At 45.2% G+C, this 14,362-nt stretch overlaps 1 protein-coding gene across 13 annotated transcripts in view; it reads right to left on the bottom strand.

Annotated features, from left to right (window-relative positions):
- Nucleotides 1–14,362, bottom strand: part of LOC120812590 (genetic suppressor element 1-like) — a 55,611-nt gene that overhangs the window by 28,642 nt on the left and 12,607 nt on the right. For 3 of the 13 annotated variants that reach the window (XM_040168714.2, XM_078097670.1, XM_078097673.1), the window contains exon 1: nt 3,453–3,728. The exons of 4 other annotated variants lie outside the window; for them this stretch is intronic. The gene's annotated coding sequence lies outside the window, so the exon portion shown is untranslated. Of the gene's footprint in view, nt 1–3,452; nt 3,729–5,303; nt 5,480–10,414; nt 10,574–14,362 lie in introns of those variants that run through there. 6 more of the 13 variants (XM_078097669.1, XM_078097675.1, XM_040168713.2 and 3 more) reach the window with 6 other exon arrangements.

Genomic DNA, 14,362 nt, shown 5'->3' with positions numbered 1-14,362 from the left:
ACACACACACATACACACACACACACACACACGCACACACACACGCACACACACACACACGCACACACACACGCACACACACACGTAGGCACCCCATTGTGCTTCTCTATTCAACAGCTGACCAGGGAATCCTGATCTTCCAACACCTCGGATCCCCCGATCAGTCTGATCACAGGACCTGCAAGATTCTCAGGATCAAGAAGAGAGTGGATCTCAATCACACGTCAATGACGACCACTACGCGTCGCCTGACCAAGCCTTTGATAACAAGAGGAAGTTTACACTCATGCATAATCCCACAAACACTTTAGTTTTTGTACAAGTTATTACCACACAACTTTCAGATTAAGAAAAGGGACAGAAACCCCTCATTTAAATCCATGCTAAAATGATTGAGATATACGAGTAAATACACACGGTTGATATTATTGTGAGAACAAGAGATCAAGGTTCTTGATTCATAATGTCCAAACATTTCCCTGATATAGAACTATACAGTAAATAGACATATTCACATTGAACATCTGGTCGGACGGTGAAAGAGATTCACCTTTCCGTTGAGTTGTACTTACTAAGGTAACAGTATTGTCCCGATTAAACAAAACATAACTATAGACACAGTGAACAACAGACAGGAATGCATCACCAATAATTGATAAACTACATTAACCTAAAAGCCACATCAGTAGAATGGAAGCTATGGGAATACCTGGGGGGGTCTAATGTGTTTCAAGTCACACACAGGATCTAGAAGACGCACCTCTACCCCTGCTGGAGCAGAGAGACATGACACACAAGAGGAGAGACCACCTGTCAACAACCTGAGCGGCGCCAAAGGAACCGACCAGGAGGAAGCATCAGGACGGACCACAGCAGAACCAGCACCGCAGAGCCGGACCAGAAGCAAGACAAGCATCGTTCTAGGAGAACCAGAAGCAAGACTAGGACCGATTCAGAAAGGGTCCAAGCAACCTTCCAGTCTCCCTTTTGAGGGACAGCACAGTTCCAAGACCACCTCACACTAATGGGGGACATTGACAGCCCAGCACAGACATAACCTCAGACCCATTGGGTCACATCAGAGCCATCGATTTCCAGTACAGACACTCCCAAGTTTCCAGGCCCCTCTACAAACACTGCCCCATGGACAACAACAACCATTGAGCACAAGAGATCCTGAAATGGTCGAGAAAACACCCGCACACACAAATGGAGGTGAATCACTGCTGAAAGCTCTCACTGAAGAACCAGCAGAGAACAGTGACATTGACAACCGCTACTCAGGTTTATTGGACTCATGATTTAGTAAATACAAACAATTGTTTATTTCTGTGATAACAGTCTCCACTATGGCCAGCATTCTATTCCTAGGTGGATGCTGTTGCATCCTCTGCATCAGGACTCTTATCATTAGAATCATCAGAGAAGACCAGCCCCATGATGCCATTAGGTTTATTAAATTAATGTGTCCTGTGTCAATTTACACTGTACACATGACATCCGTGATGAAATGTTAAATCCTGGGAGAAGATCTTTCAATCTCTCCGACAGATTTCTTCCTCGTTTTATTCCCAAAAAGGGTTTTCGAGGGAGTTTTTGTTCTGTGCCAGGTACAAGTTAACAAGTGGTGTCCAGAGGCACATCTTATGATTAGAATGTTTAGGATCAAGCGTATCATATTGGATCGAACGTTATGCTAAACAAATAGAGACGACACATCTGACAAAACTGAGGAATTTGATGAACCGATCCCTCTGATTGGTTTTTACACCAAAATTGGTGTAAACGGATGGATTGTAGGATATTAGAAACAAATTGACGATCCGGTTCATAAAATTAATAAAAATGCATATAGTGTACACCAGAATACAGACATGATTCTGAAACTGTGTAATCAATAAAGCAATGAGAATATTGTAAAACCACTGTAATTCTGCAACTGTAATAGAATAATATCGATGCAGTTATGATTGTATTTGATGTAATGTAATCAACTGGAATGCATGCATGTAATACTTGAACAACAACTGATATTGACAAAGGATCATTCGAAATCCCGAGTTACATTGAACTCACCAGAAGACTCCCAGAGGTGTGGACACTGACTTTCACACCTTTAAGCATTGTTATAAATACCTGTAGGAACCATTGTTCTGGAGTTCGCTGGTGGAGGCAGCAGACGGGCACTAGGGATGGTCAAAGGACTGACCTGGGGCCTGTTGGTCGCTGAGACCAGCGGCTCCTCAGCTGAGATGTTCTTTTTACCGCAACGCCATCTCCTTTATTAAATACATTTGATTTTAACCTTTTGATCAGCGATGACCTCTGTCCGTCCGGCCTTTCTTCATTTTTGAACACAACAGAGGCCTTGAAGCAGTCTGGTACGTGGCATGTCTCCAGGGAGGTGTCAGTGAACAACGGAGACAGCTGGTCAGCACAATGCTTCAGGGTGTGAGGGGAGACTGAGTCCGGACCGGCTGCCTTACGGGGATTTAGTCTTCTAAAGAGCCGGTTAACGTCCCCTGCTGGTGGGGGAGGGGAAGGTGATATAGATGAAGAGGCGTGATCACCTGATGGGCTGGGGGAGGGAGGGGTGGGGGATGGGATCAGGACATTGTCTTTCAAATCTGCAGTAGAACTCATTCAGCTCGTCTGCCAGGCGGAGGTCATTCATGGAGTGGGGGGTTTTTGGCTTGTAGTTGGTGAGGTGTTTGAGGCCTCTCCAAACCGAAGCAGAGTCACTTGCTGAGAACTGTTGCTGTTTCTCAGAGTACAGTCGTTTAGCATCTCTCACCAGAGGCAAAATACAAGTTTAGCAAGGCATCTTCTGCAACATCACTCTCTTTTAGTACACTCTCATGTACGTGGTTCACCATTTTTCTTTATTTTTTGGCTACACCTGTGTATTTGCATGTCATGCCAATAGAGCAGAAAGGCAGAAAAGGAAAGAATGATAAAGAGAGTAAAAGCTCAGATCTTGACAGCGGTGTGTGTGTGTGTGTGTGTGTGTGTCTGTGTGTCTGTGCGTTTGTGTGTGTGTGTGTGTGTGTGCGTGCGTTTGTGTGTGCGTGTGTTTGCGTGTGTGTGTGCGTGTGTTTGTTGTGTGTGTATGTGTGTGTGTGTGTGCGTGTGTTTGTGTGGTGTGCGTGTGTGTCTGTGTCCCTGCTGAGCCCAGCAGTCAAGGGAGAGATGAATAGACAGTTTCTATCGACTCTTTCTCTCCTTCCTTCCGCTCTACACACTATTTCCTTCCCCCGTCTCTCTCTCTCTGCTTATTTAACAAAAGCCAATAGACATAATCTCTTTTTGTTTTGTGCCTTCTTTCTTCCTTTTTTCTACAATCTTTTGTCACGGGCTATTCCTCTGATATTTACCCGTGCCGTTTTCACAAACACAAACATACTAACATTTGCATATGAGCATAATTCAAACAAGAAAACAGACACACTCACCCTCCCGCTCACCGCTCTCCTCTTGCTCGCTGTCTTTCTACTCCTCTGTGAGACTCTTTCTCTCTCCCTCTCAGCCTTGCAGCTGCTACGTGGTCCCGCCTCCCCCCTCCACTCCTCCTTCCCCTCCCTCTATCACCCCTACCATCCTACCTCCTCTGTTCTCTTGTCTCTGTCGCTCCTTTCTATTTTTCCATGTTCTCTGCTCGGCCGTCCCTCCTCTCTCTCACTGTGCTCACTGTCGTTTTCTTCTCTCCCTTCATTCTTCATCCCGTTTCCTTTTGGCTCACACTCGCCGTGCGGTGAGGGTTGGTTGGTGGGTCAGAGGGGGGGAGCAGAAAGAGGAGAAGGAGGGTTTAGGGTGATGACGGGGAGGGTGGGTGTGTGGTTTGTGTGTGGTGTGTGTGTGTGTGTGTGTGTGTGGTGTGTGTGTGTGTGTGTGTGTGTGTGTGTGTGTGTGTGGTGTGTGTGTGTGTGTGTGTGTGTGTGTGTGTGGCGACAGTGTAGCGTTAACCCTCCATCTGTAGTGAATGTGACTGCATAATTCACCTTTGTTCTTGTTTTGTTGTACACGCAATTGCGACTGTTCCGGGACCACGGTCCCTTCACACATCCATCATTCTGTCTCCCCGCTAGTCAGCTCTGTCTGCTTCGGGGACAGGGGTGAGGGTGGGGGGGAGGGGAGGTTGCTGACAGTGACCTTTGACCCTTCACCTCTGACATCTGCGGCGCAGGACAGCGGGAGGATGGATGGCAAAGCACACAACAGCCCTAAATACAAATTAAGACATTTAACTCCCTTTAGGAGTCTTTTTTTTAATGTCCCAACTGAGTGATTAAACACAACTAAAATGGTCGCGCTAGCAGCCCAACAAGGCGCTAATGCTCGATGCCCAATGGAAGACTACGCGATGCTACCGTGCGAAAATATGAACGTCTGGGCCGAGGACCATGTTGTCGTTTATAGGACGTCTCAGACTTATCAGACTTAATTTTCACCTGCTTCAGCTTATCTGTGCTTTAGGCTAGCAGCTAGTGTTAGCATAACTACTGTTAGCATCTGTAAGCACAACAAATATAACAGTATAATGTTGCTAACAAAATAGCAACAAATAGCATTTTAGCATTAACCCCAAAAGAGTAGCAAGAGGTGTGTTCAGGCCGAGCGAGGCTAACTTTAGAGGATGACTGTATGCAAAGTCAATGCAAAGGAGTGAAATGTTGGACAGATGTTATAAAGCACAAGGTCAGCAAAAAAAAAAACTCCAGTTGGAAATGTTTCAGTTTTAGCAAACACACTCGCAGAGATCCTGGTAAGTTTTAATATCCGTCTAAGATGTCAAACAAACACACACAGTCCCACTTAGGTCAGCGTGCAAGTGCTAGTAGACACGAAAGCAACAACATGTGACGTCCTGCAAATAAAATGTGTGGAAGGTTTTACATAAAATTTGACGTTGTTTAGGCTTAACTCCCAATTTACAGCCGTGGCTGTGGTTTGAGCTAACTGTGTTAGCATAAGCTACTGATGTTCAGGCTAAAATGTGACATTTAACTTGTCAGCATACTAATGCAAGCATGTTGCAGTTACAAACATAATAAAATGCAACATGAAATAAACACCATAGTTCAGCATCTTAGCATTAATTGATTATCAATTCATTATATCTATAGCTTAAATATATGTAGCGCCCCCTAGCCGTCCTGGCTATTTGAGTGGAGTGCGCTGCCCGAATTCTTAACTGTTTCTCTTTAATTAATGCTAGGTGACTACAATCTGCTAACCATATATTTAAACTGTCAACACACATCAAACAGCCCGACACCAAATACAGTAATAAAACAAACACACACCCCTCGTCGTCCTCACGGTGTTGGCGAGGTGGGCGTGGGGCCGTCGTCCCGCGTCTTTTCTCGCGGGGTTGGGTGATCCAAGTCCGGGAACAGATACGGACGGAGTCGCCGGGTTGGCTACTCGCTGGCGGGGTTTGCGAGGCGGGACTTGGGGTGTCGTCCCTGCGGTCCACCGCTGGGATTAGTTATCCGCGTCCAGGGACTGATCGTGGACTCCGTCACCGGGTTGACTACTCGTCCACTCTCTCTCTCTCTCTCCCCTCTTTCCTCCGCTCCCTCGAACTCGTCCTTTTTCGCTCTTTCCCCCAAACTCTCCCTTTTTATCCCGTCCCGCGTCTTTCTCTCTCGTCCGGAACCTCTCTTCCACGTCACTTCCCCTCCCCTTTTTTGGGGCTATCGTACCTCTCCACCAATACAATTTTTTAAACAAACAGGATACATTAGTTACGTCACAAGGGTAAACATCCACAAAACACCATCATCTCCGACCCCACACACTTTTCCCACAGGGCTACATATATATCATGCATTTTGGCTTTTAGCCAAAGTCAGGAGTACAATTAATTCAAAACCACTCATCCACTGGCAACCGTTATTGTCTGCCCCATATTTCCTTTTAATTCATCAAATTTTCTATACAAACTGTATTTTACAAAGGGCCAACTGACCATCCTGTTAAAAAGTGCCACCAACCTGCCGTAACTAAAAATATTCCTACGTACGCCAGAAACTAATGAAACTACCAGCTTTGCCAAAATGTAAATCCGGGTGTGACTACATTCACACACTAACACACTCACAAACGCACTGTGCTCTGCATGGTGTAATTGATATAGGACATGCTGAGGCTTGTGTCTTTGACACTTTTTTTGTGTCTCTCGCTCTCTCACTTTCACTCTCTCTTTCTCAAACGCACACAAAAACAGACAAACACCGACTACACAAGGGGACTGTGAGGACAGCAGGGGGGGGGGAGACCTGCTCTGCCCCATCACCTCATTAAAAAAATCACATGTGTGTGTGTGTGTGTCTGTGTGTGTGTTTTAAGAGGCGGGTCATTAGTACAGAAGAGGAGGTTGCAGCACACTACCTACTCATTAACACTCATCAGGTTGGCATGTCTGTGTGTGTGTGTGTGTGTGTGTGTGTGTGTGTGTGTGTGCGTTCTTGTGTTGGCTATTGTGTTAGACATCAACATGACTATCCTAAATTATGTTTACGAACAGCTACCCAACATTATGCCAACAATGTTGGCATGAAATCACACACACACACACACACACACACACACACACACAAGTTCTCTTAATGCAAAACATGCTCTATTTAAGTTTTATTATATTATTTTTGGACTCCTACTGCTGATACTAATCGCAACAACAGCTACTGTTGTTGTTGCTGTTACAATAGCTGGCAGACTTTCTTTTAAATTCCTTTGACAAGCACACGCGCTCCAAGATGGAGAGAACGAGGGGTGGAGAAGACGTAGCCAAAAGTTTTACAGCCTCTTAAACTTGTCTGTAATAGCAGTCAGAGTGGCGTCGACACAGCAGTCTTCAGGGTTACTCCAGGGGCCGCAAAATGGCTTTACAAGCTCCGGTCACTCTGCAGCTCGCACCGAAACACTTAACACTTCCTTACGATCCATAAACAACGAGCACACTCTCGCATCTCACACACTCTCAAACACAGAAACAGGCATGAAAATTACTTTAAACAACAAAAACACACGTGCAATGACGGGCACATTGATCAAGATTGTGCGTCACAAAACATGTGCATGTGACCCCTCTCGGGACCAAGCGGCCAGCACGCGTTTATGCTCCATCAAAAACGGGATGGCTCCTCCTCCTCCTGTTGTGTTGTGTTTCGTTCTCTCCTCCCTTGAACTCCCTTCACTCGCACCTCCTCCTGGCTGCTTGTTGTCTTTCAGTGACCCCTTTTTCAATGTCTCCAACCGGGCTACTCGTCTACAAGCATCAGGTCAGATATAGAAAGAAGATATAAATAAAAGCTGTTTTTGGACCCTTACACTTTTCCTCAATATCTTTCATTTGTCTGGTCATTACCTCCTCACTGTCTTTTTCAGCGTAACTCGACAGCGTCGCCCATCACTGCATTGACGTTTCTCTCCTCCGGGTCACGGTTCTCTCCTGCAGCGCTTTGCTCAATCTCACCTCTCGGTCACGGAGACGATGCCAAAAGATTAAACAAACCGAGGCAAACCGGTCTTCCCTTTGTCTCCGTTCTTGTTTCCGGCTCCTGCCTGCGTCTGACTCTCGTCCGCAGGTTGTGTGAGTGAATGAGTGTGTGTGTGTGTGTGTGTGTGTGTTCAGCACTGATGGTGTACACAGAGGGTCATGTCAGACAGTTGACAACCACAGTTCCCCCTCCTCTGGCCCGCGGTCGGCTCTGCTTACCAGGTGCCGACCGCGGCGGCTAGACCTCAACCATCTGAACAAACATAGGAGGGGAGGGTGTGTGTGTGAGAGAAGGACACACGCAGACGCACACTTGTTGCACAAAGGTGTGCAAAGACAAACAGGCCAGCAGATGCACGTAGATGGGCCCATTGGGAAGGTGTTTGGTAAGTATAACGTGCAGGGTGTAATTGAGGCGTGCGCCGCGAAACATCCACCGTAAACAATGATGCATTCGAAGAGAGGTTTGGGTCCGCAAATTGTAGAGGAACTGGTACTGTTGTCTCTTAAGAAATCAAGCTTACAGATTTTGATTTCTTGCATTAATTCTCTGTAAATTACCAGAGTATAGATTCAACAGGAGCAATGAGGTATAGCAGCCTTGGCAGTTGATTTATTCCTTTCATCACCTGCGTCGTCTGTCGATGCGTGTAAAGGCTACGGGACCGCCAACGCTATCGCTCCTGTAACAACACAATGTGCTTTGTGTTTGCACGTTGTGTTCCACCACCGCTGCAGATTCATACTACAGGTCATGTGTTGTTGGTAATTAGAAACACTTTAGGAGATCATTTTTTAAATTTCACAACCAAGTAGCAAACGATCGCCTTATTATATATATAATGCAATATGAAACTATATATTTAAGTAAATGAAGGCTGTTTTTTAACTATGTTTACAATGAAAACTGTTTTTGAAAAGGCCCTTATGGTGACATTGACTGACTCCTAAACCGATCACTGACAGGAACGATATTTGAACCTCCACAAGCCCTTAAACTGCTATGGGGATAAAAATAAATGAACAATTTCCCAACTGTAAAGTACTATCTTCTCAATAAACCACTTAATCAATTGTTCTACTAAGGAATGTAGATATAAAGGAAGGATTCATCATTCAAGTAACAAGGGGACATCTTTACTTGTTTTGTTTAGTCTGATCTATGGTCAATAACCATGGGTATATACAATATACAAGAAAAGTAGCAAATCTTAATAAATTACCATAATATATGTGATTAACCAATCAGTAGCCTTTTAATCCCCTGTCAATGGACTACGAGCTTTGGCTCTAATGCCCAAACGGCGGTTTGTTTCTGGCCTTCCAGAAACAAAAATATGATCGTGATTCATGTTCATTAACTTCGAACAATAAACTAAACCGACAATCAAATGGTTTAATAAGTTAAAATACATTTTAAAAATAAAACACAGGGGTTAAGCTGAAGCCACGGAGGCTATGACCCGAGTTTATAGTATCCACATGAGGAGGAGGTAGCTAATTAAAGGGATTGGAGGTTTACTCAGTAACCCCTGCTGAGTAGCTGGTCTGCGGCGGGTCAGGAGCGGCACTTGGCGCATAGAGCGCGCGCGCGTGTGTGTGCGTGTGTGTTTGTTGAACTCCACCTGCAGGCTGTGTACACACACAAAAGCGACTTGATCCGCTTGACTGCGGCTAATGCGCCCGGCGGCATCTGAGCCAAACAATACCGTCGCTGTCAAAGGTCCCGGATTAAAGAGCGACTCCCAAACTCCCCTGGGTGCCGCCAGACAAACCATTACAAGGTGACTGGGCGTTTCAAGTCTTTCTGGCCAGTTTGGTTCACTGGGAGCAAAAAAGGAGCGGTGTGTAACTATGGGGCGCCGTTTGTAAAATGTTGCACGTTCTAAACAAAAAAGCACGACAATATTCACATGTCACTTTTTCAAACATTCAGAGAGAAATTCATGTACATTCATGCAACAACTTTTCCAATACCTTTTTTATTTAACAACGTGTTACTGCCAAAACATTATCCTTAGAAAAGTTATGGCATGAATGTACATGAATTTCTCTCTAAATGTTTGAAAAAGTGACATGTGAATATTGTCGTGCTTTTTTTCATATGATAATGCTAAATGTGGAAAAACTGCGCAGGATTTTAGAACGTGCAACATTTTACAAACGGCGCCCCATATGTAACCGCGGACAAGTCGGACGAGAAAGATGACATACAACGAATCACCTTAACGCGCTTCGCCCTCTGCGGCTGCGTCAAGACGTCCGTGCTTAAGGGAACAAACAGGAAGTGATTGTTTCTGGTTTCAGAATAAGAGCACGTCCCTGACGTCAACATAGACTGTTCTACGTGGACGTATTAAATAAACGGATTACGCAAAATTATATTGTGCTTGAATTATTCTTTTCAAAATGGAATTTGGTCCAGCTATGAATCATTGTGACCGCAATTAACACTTTATTCTGAAAATAAATGACCAGAAGTTGCTTACTCCTCTTGGCTTGACATTGTTCGTCAAGCTGAACCAGTTTGTCTCTTTACATGCAGTATTGTCGGTTGATTTAATTACACACTTCAGACTTTGGCTGTTGTAGTGTTCAGCAGTTTATCTAAAAATAGACTCGAAAAGAAAAGTGGAATTTCCCCTCCTCCAAAAGTGACTGCCGACAGCTCAACCCGAAACTGCTGCCTGAGCACCAAATCTAAGATCATTAAATATTGTCAGTTAAAAGGAGATGAAAGCGTCTTAAGGCGGTCTCCTCTCAACTCCCTCCAAGCTATAATACTGTCACAATCTAACAAACCAACCGCGAGGTAACTTTAAAAGCAGATCGCCTACGCATCACTGAATGACCTTATCGTTCCGCACAACAAAGCAACCACCGATAAACTACACGAAACACACAACTTACCGATCACCGCAGAAAAGACACCCCGCGGGTCCTGCGCATCCTTAGACGCGTGAGCCTCAGTGGTTTTAAGCAGCCGCGTGATCCCCCACAACCAGCACCGACGTGATGATGCGCGAAGGAGAAGGACAACGCGTTAGCTGTCCTCAGAGAGAGAGACAGAGAGACAGAGAGAGAGAGAGAGAGAGAGGGAGGCGGGGTAGGGGAGGGGAGGGCGAGCACCTGCTCCACTCGTGCTCTAATTAAGCGTTTTGAGTCATGCTGAGAGACATCTGAGAAAAAATGATGTGGTTCTTAAAATGCTTCACTGTCTTCCAAAGGCTGGCTTGTAACCGTGTCTCTGGTGGCACAAAATCAAATTATTTTAACTTTATCTGAGCTTTGTTGCGTAAAACACATATGGCATTGATGGCACATGGTGAGGTGTACTAAAATTAATTAAGTTGCCTAAAATAAAAGCGAAACCTTAAGGTTAATCATCTGATCCATTACATATCTATTTATATATACATCTATATATCTATATTATATCAATTGTAACTTCAGCCTTAGTAAACAAAGCAGTTCAAACAAAGAGTATATATAATTATAAAGAAAAGAAGACGGAGGGATTTTTCTTCCTTCTCTGATCAGGAGTATGCTAATGTTACATCCTAAACCGTCAGGGACAAATAATTCCCCCTGCTTCTAAAGTCACTAACAGGTAATAACATGAGGTACCAGGTAATACCATGTTTATTACCACTCATCTGTCATAAGCTCACTCAGCCTGCTTCATTTGGTCTAATATTTCAGTATCTCCCCTGGGCTTCTGTGTCTGTCTCCTGGTCTCTCTCTTTCTTAATCTCCACGTCTCCTGAGCAGCTGCTCCATTTTACAGCTATTTAGCAGCTGTTTTGCATCTATTTGCGCTTCCGAGTGCAGATTTACCTTCTCCATCTTCTTTCTCCTTCTCACTTTTTATTTCTCTCCCTCCCTTTCATCTCTTCCTCTTGCATTTCTAAGAAGCCAGACGGATAGAACCAACCGGCCTTGATGTTTTCCTCAATAGATAAACTGTCTCCTTCAAGTTTTTTTTCCTGAGATCCACTCAGTGATAAGGATACACACACACACACGCACACGAAAACACACACAAAAGTACCCATAAATACAAACTGGAGGCATGCACTCTAATAGAAAAAAACACATGCGCGCAGATAAGCGGCCCTCTGCTTCCTTATTTGTCTCTATGGTACTGAAAGAGGTGGTGAAAAAGGAAAAAGTGAGGCTCTCCTATGATCCCCAAATCCCTTGTACTCAAACCTCCAAAAAAAGGTGAAGGGGAGTGAAAAAAGCATGTGTGTGTGTCTGCTGAGACTAGTGGGACTAGCCTGACATGATTTATGGTCTGGCTGCGTACTGCAGGCAGACACTCTCAGTTTTCTCTGAGTTGGGGGTCTCACCTCCATCTTTTGTGACCTTTACGCACTGTGTGTGTGTGTGTATATTTTAGAGGAAGGTAAACTGTAAAACGTACACATGAGCTCAACTGTGTACATCTGCAGGTGCATGAACGAGAGGATGAACCTCATCACACGTGTGATGCTCTGTTTGTTTTATGGAGTGTGTGTGTGTGTGCGTGTGTGTGTTTGTGCGCTGTGTGGGGGTCAAAGCGCACAGCGGTGTGTGTGTCCTCTGGGTGGGTTGTACTTGGCGGACTGGAGGATCCCCCATTAAGCGGCGTGTAAAAGAGGCCAAGCACAGAGGCCATTATGAACTCCGACAGTAATAGCTCCAGGAGTCTTACCGCCTCTGGAGACCTGGTCATTAGCCTATTCCTCTCTCATAAGGCCCTCACACACATCACACACACAAGCATACACACATCTGTATGCAGGCGCAGCCACACACAAACACGCAAGCACATCCGCGGCTGGTTTCCGTCTCGGTGTCTGTCCGTTCATATTTGGTGAGAAGAGTGAAATATTGGGGGTTCTGCTGCAAGAACAGTCCTCCAAGACATCCGCAGATGTCTTCAAAAACAGATGCACATAAACACGCACACACCATCGGACGCATACACACACTCTTTTCACACACAGATGCTCATTTACAAAAGCAGCGAGGCATAATATCAGCCATGAACCCAAACTGCTAATTATTCAAATGTATTCCTCCTTCTACATCTAGTGAAAGTGAGACGCTGTAGGAGCCTCTCAGCTCTGGTCAGGTAGGAGATTACACACAGAAACACCATCGCACACAATGACGCCATGGCTGGACGAGCATTATAACTAAATCCACCTCCTGAGCATTTAATGAAAACACACACACACACTCTGTGGCTAGATTTATTGGCAAGTCAGACAGAAAAGACAAACTGCTGAGGCAACAGGGAGGTGAGCACCCCCTTTTTACTGAGGCAGCTGCACACACACACACACACACACACACACACACACACACACACACACACACACAGACACGTATGCACTATACAGTGGTATTCCCAATCACCGTGCACAACCAGGTGCACGCACCACATGCAGCACACACACACACATCAGTACAGCATAACAGATTTACTGTATCACCAAACACACATGCTGTGGGTGCATGTATCTACTTTCACCTCTGCACTGCACGTACATGAAGTATGTGTTTTGATAAAAGTGTGTGTGTGCATGTCCGCAGACACACACACACACATTTACAAGTTTTTACATTCACAGTCATGTAGAGTACATTGTGTTCCAGCACACACAAAGCAGAGGGAGTTAAGAAAGAAGAGATGCCTGGGGACGGAGACACACTGGCTAAGGTGATGCTGGAGTCAGTCACGGTGTCCTCTGGCGTAACGCGCAAACACACACACTCCCGCACACGCACAAACACACACAGTGCTGCAAAGATAAGCACTAATCCTGTTTATTACCTCCTCCCTCTCTACACACTCTCTCTCTCTCATTTCCCCCCTCGCTTCTCTTATTTTTCCTGTCTCTCTTCCTCAAGCCTATTTCAGCAACACACACACACACACACACACACACACACACACACACGCACACACAATGTCAGTTTACTCCTGTGATGTTGGTTGGCCCGGGGCTGAGACGAGGAAACGGGGAGGGGAGTGTTGATGTGCGCTGCTCTTTTCCAGCTCCAGCTCTGTTCACGTCCTGCAGAGGGAATTACCTTCCTTTGTCTGTGTTAAGGGGCTGCTGCCTTTACAATCTGTGCAGCGGATACAGTGGCAGGCGTGCGTGTGCGTGTGTGTGTGTGTGTGTGTGTGTGTGTGTGTGTGTGTGTGTGTGTACCGCTATATTCCTCCAAGATCCAATGTCTTTAAAAGGACATTTTGGGAGTTGAGGCTTTGAAATCAGATGTAAGGTCAGAGTTGAAGTCGGTGGCAATAATGCAAATGTGACGTTCTGGGTTTTTTGATGGTGTGACAATTGTTCCGTTGTCCTTCATTTTTCGTGTAGTTACATTTAGATTTTTTTAAATACTTCAAGGACTTCTTGACCTTGGAAACATCATTGTAATCTTTTGACAATTTCTTTGTGAATGAAATATGAATATTTTCTATGATAATGTTAATTACTTAGTTACTTGTGGAAGTTGCATTTGGAATAAAAGGCAATTCCGCGAGTTGAGAACACCAGCGCGTGTCTCGTTTATTTTTACCACAACAAACTCTAAAGAGTGCAATGACAGTCGCAATTACGTGTACAAAAAAAACGAGAACAAAGGTGAATTATGCAGTCACATTCACTACACACGTCCCCCCAGAATTCACCATAGAAGAAAAATAATCATCTGGGAGGTGGTTGTATTAACCGACCAGAACGGCTGTGTTTCAGAGGGGGTCGAGGAGCCACCACCGTGGCAGGTGTACCACCGTGACACGGGCGTGAGGCGTTGAGTGTGGGAGTGAGGGAGGGACACAGGGGGTGGGCACAGAGCTGG

This window comes from Gasterosteus aculeatus, chromosome Y, assembly GCF_964276395.1.
Source record: "Gasterosteus aculeatus chromosome Y, fGasAcu3.hap1.1, whole genome shotgun sequence".
NCBI lineage: Eukaryota > Metazoa > Chordata > Actinopteri > Perciformes > Gasterosteidae > Gasterosteus > Gasterosteus aculeatus.
The sequence above is the reverse complement of the archived record's forward strand: the minus strand, read 5'-3'. Positions and strand labels throughout refer to the sequence as shown.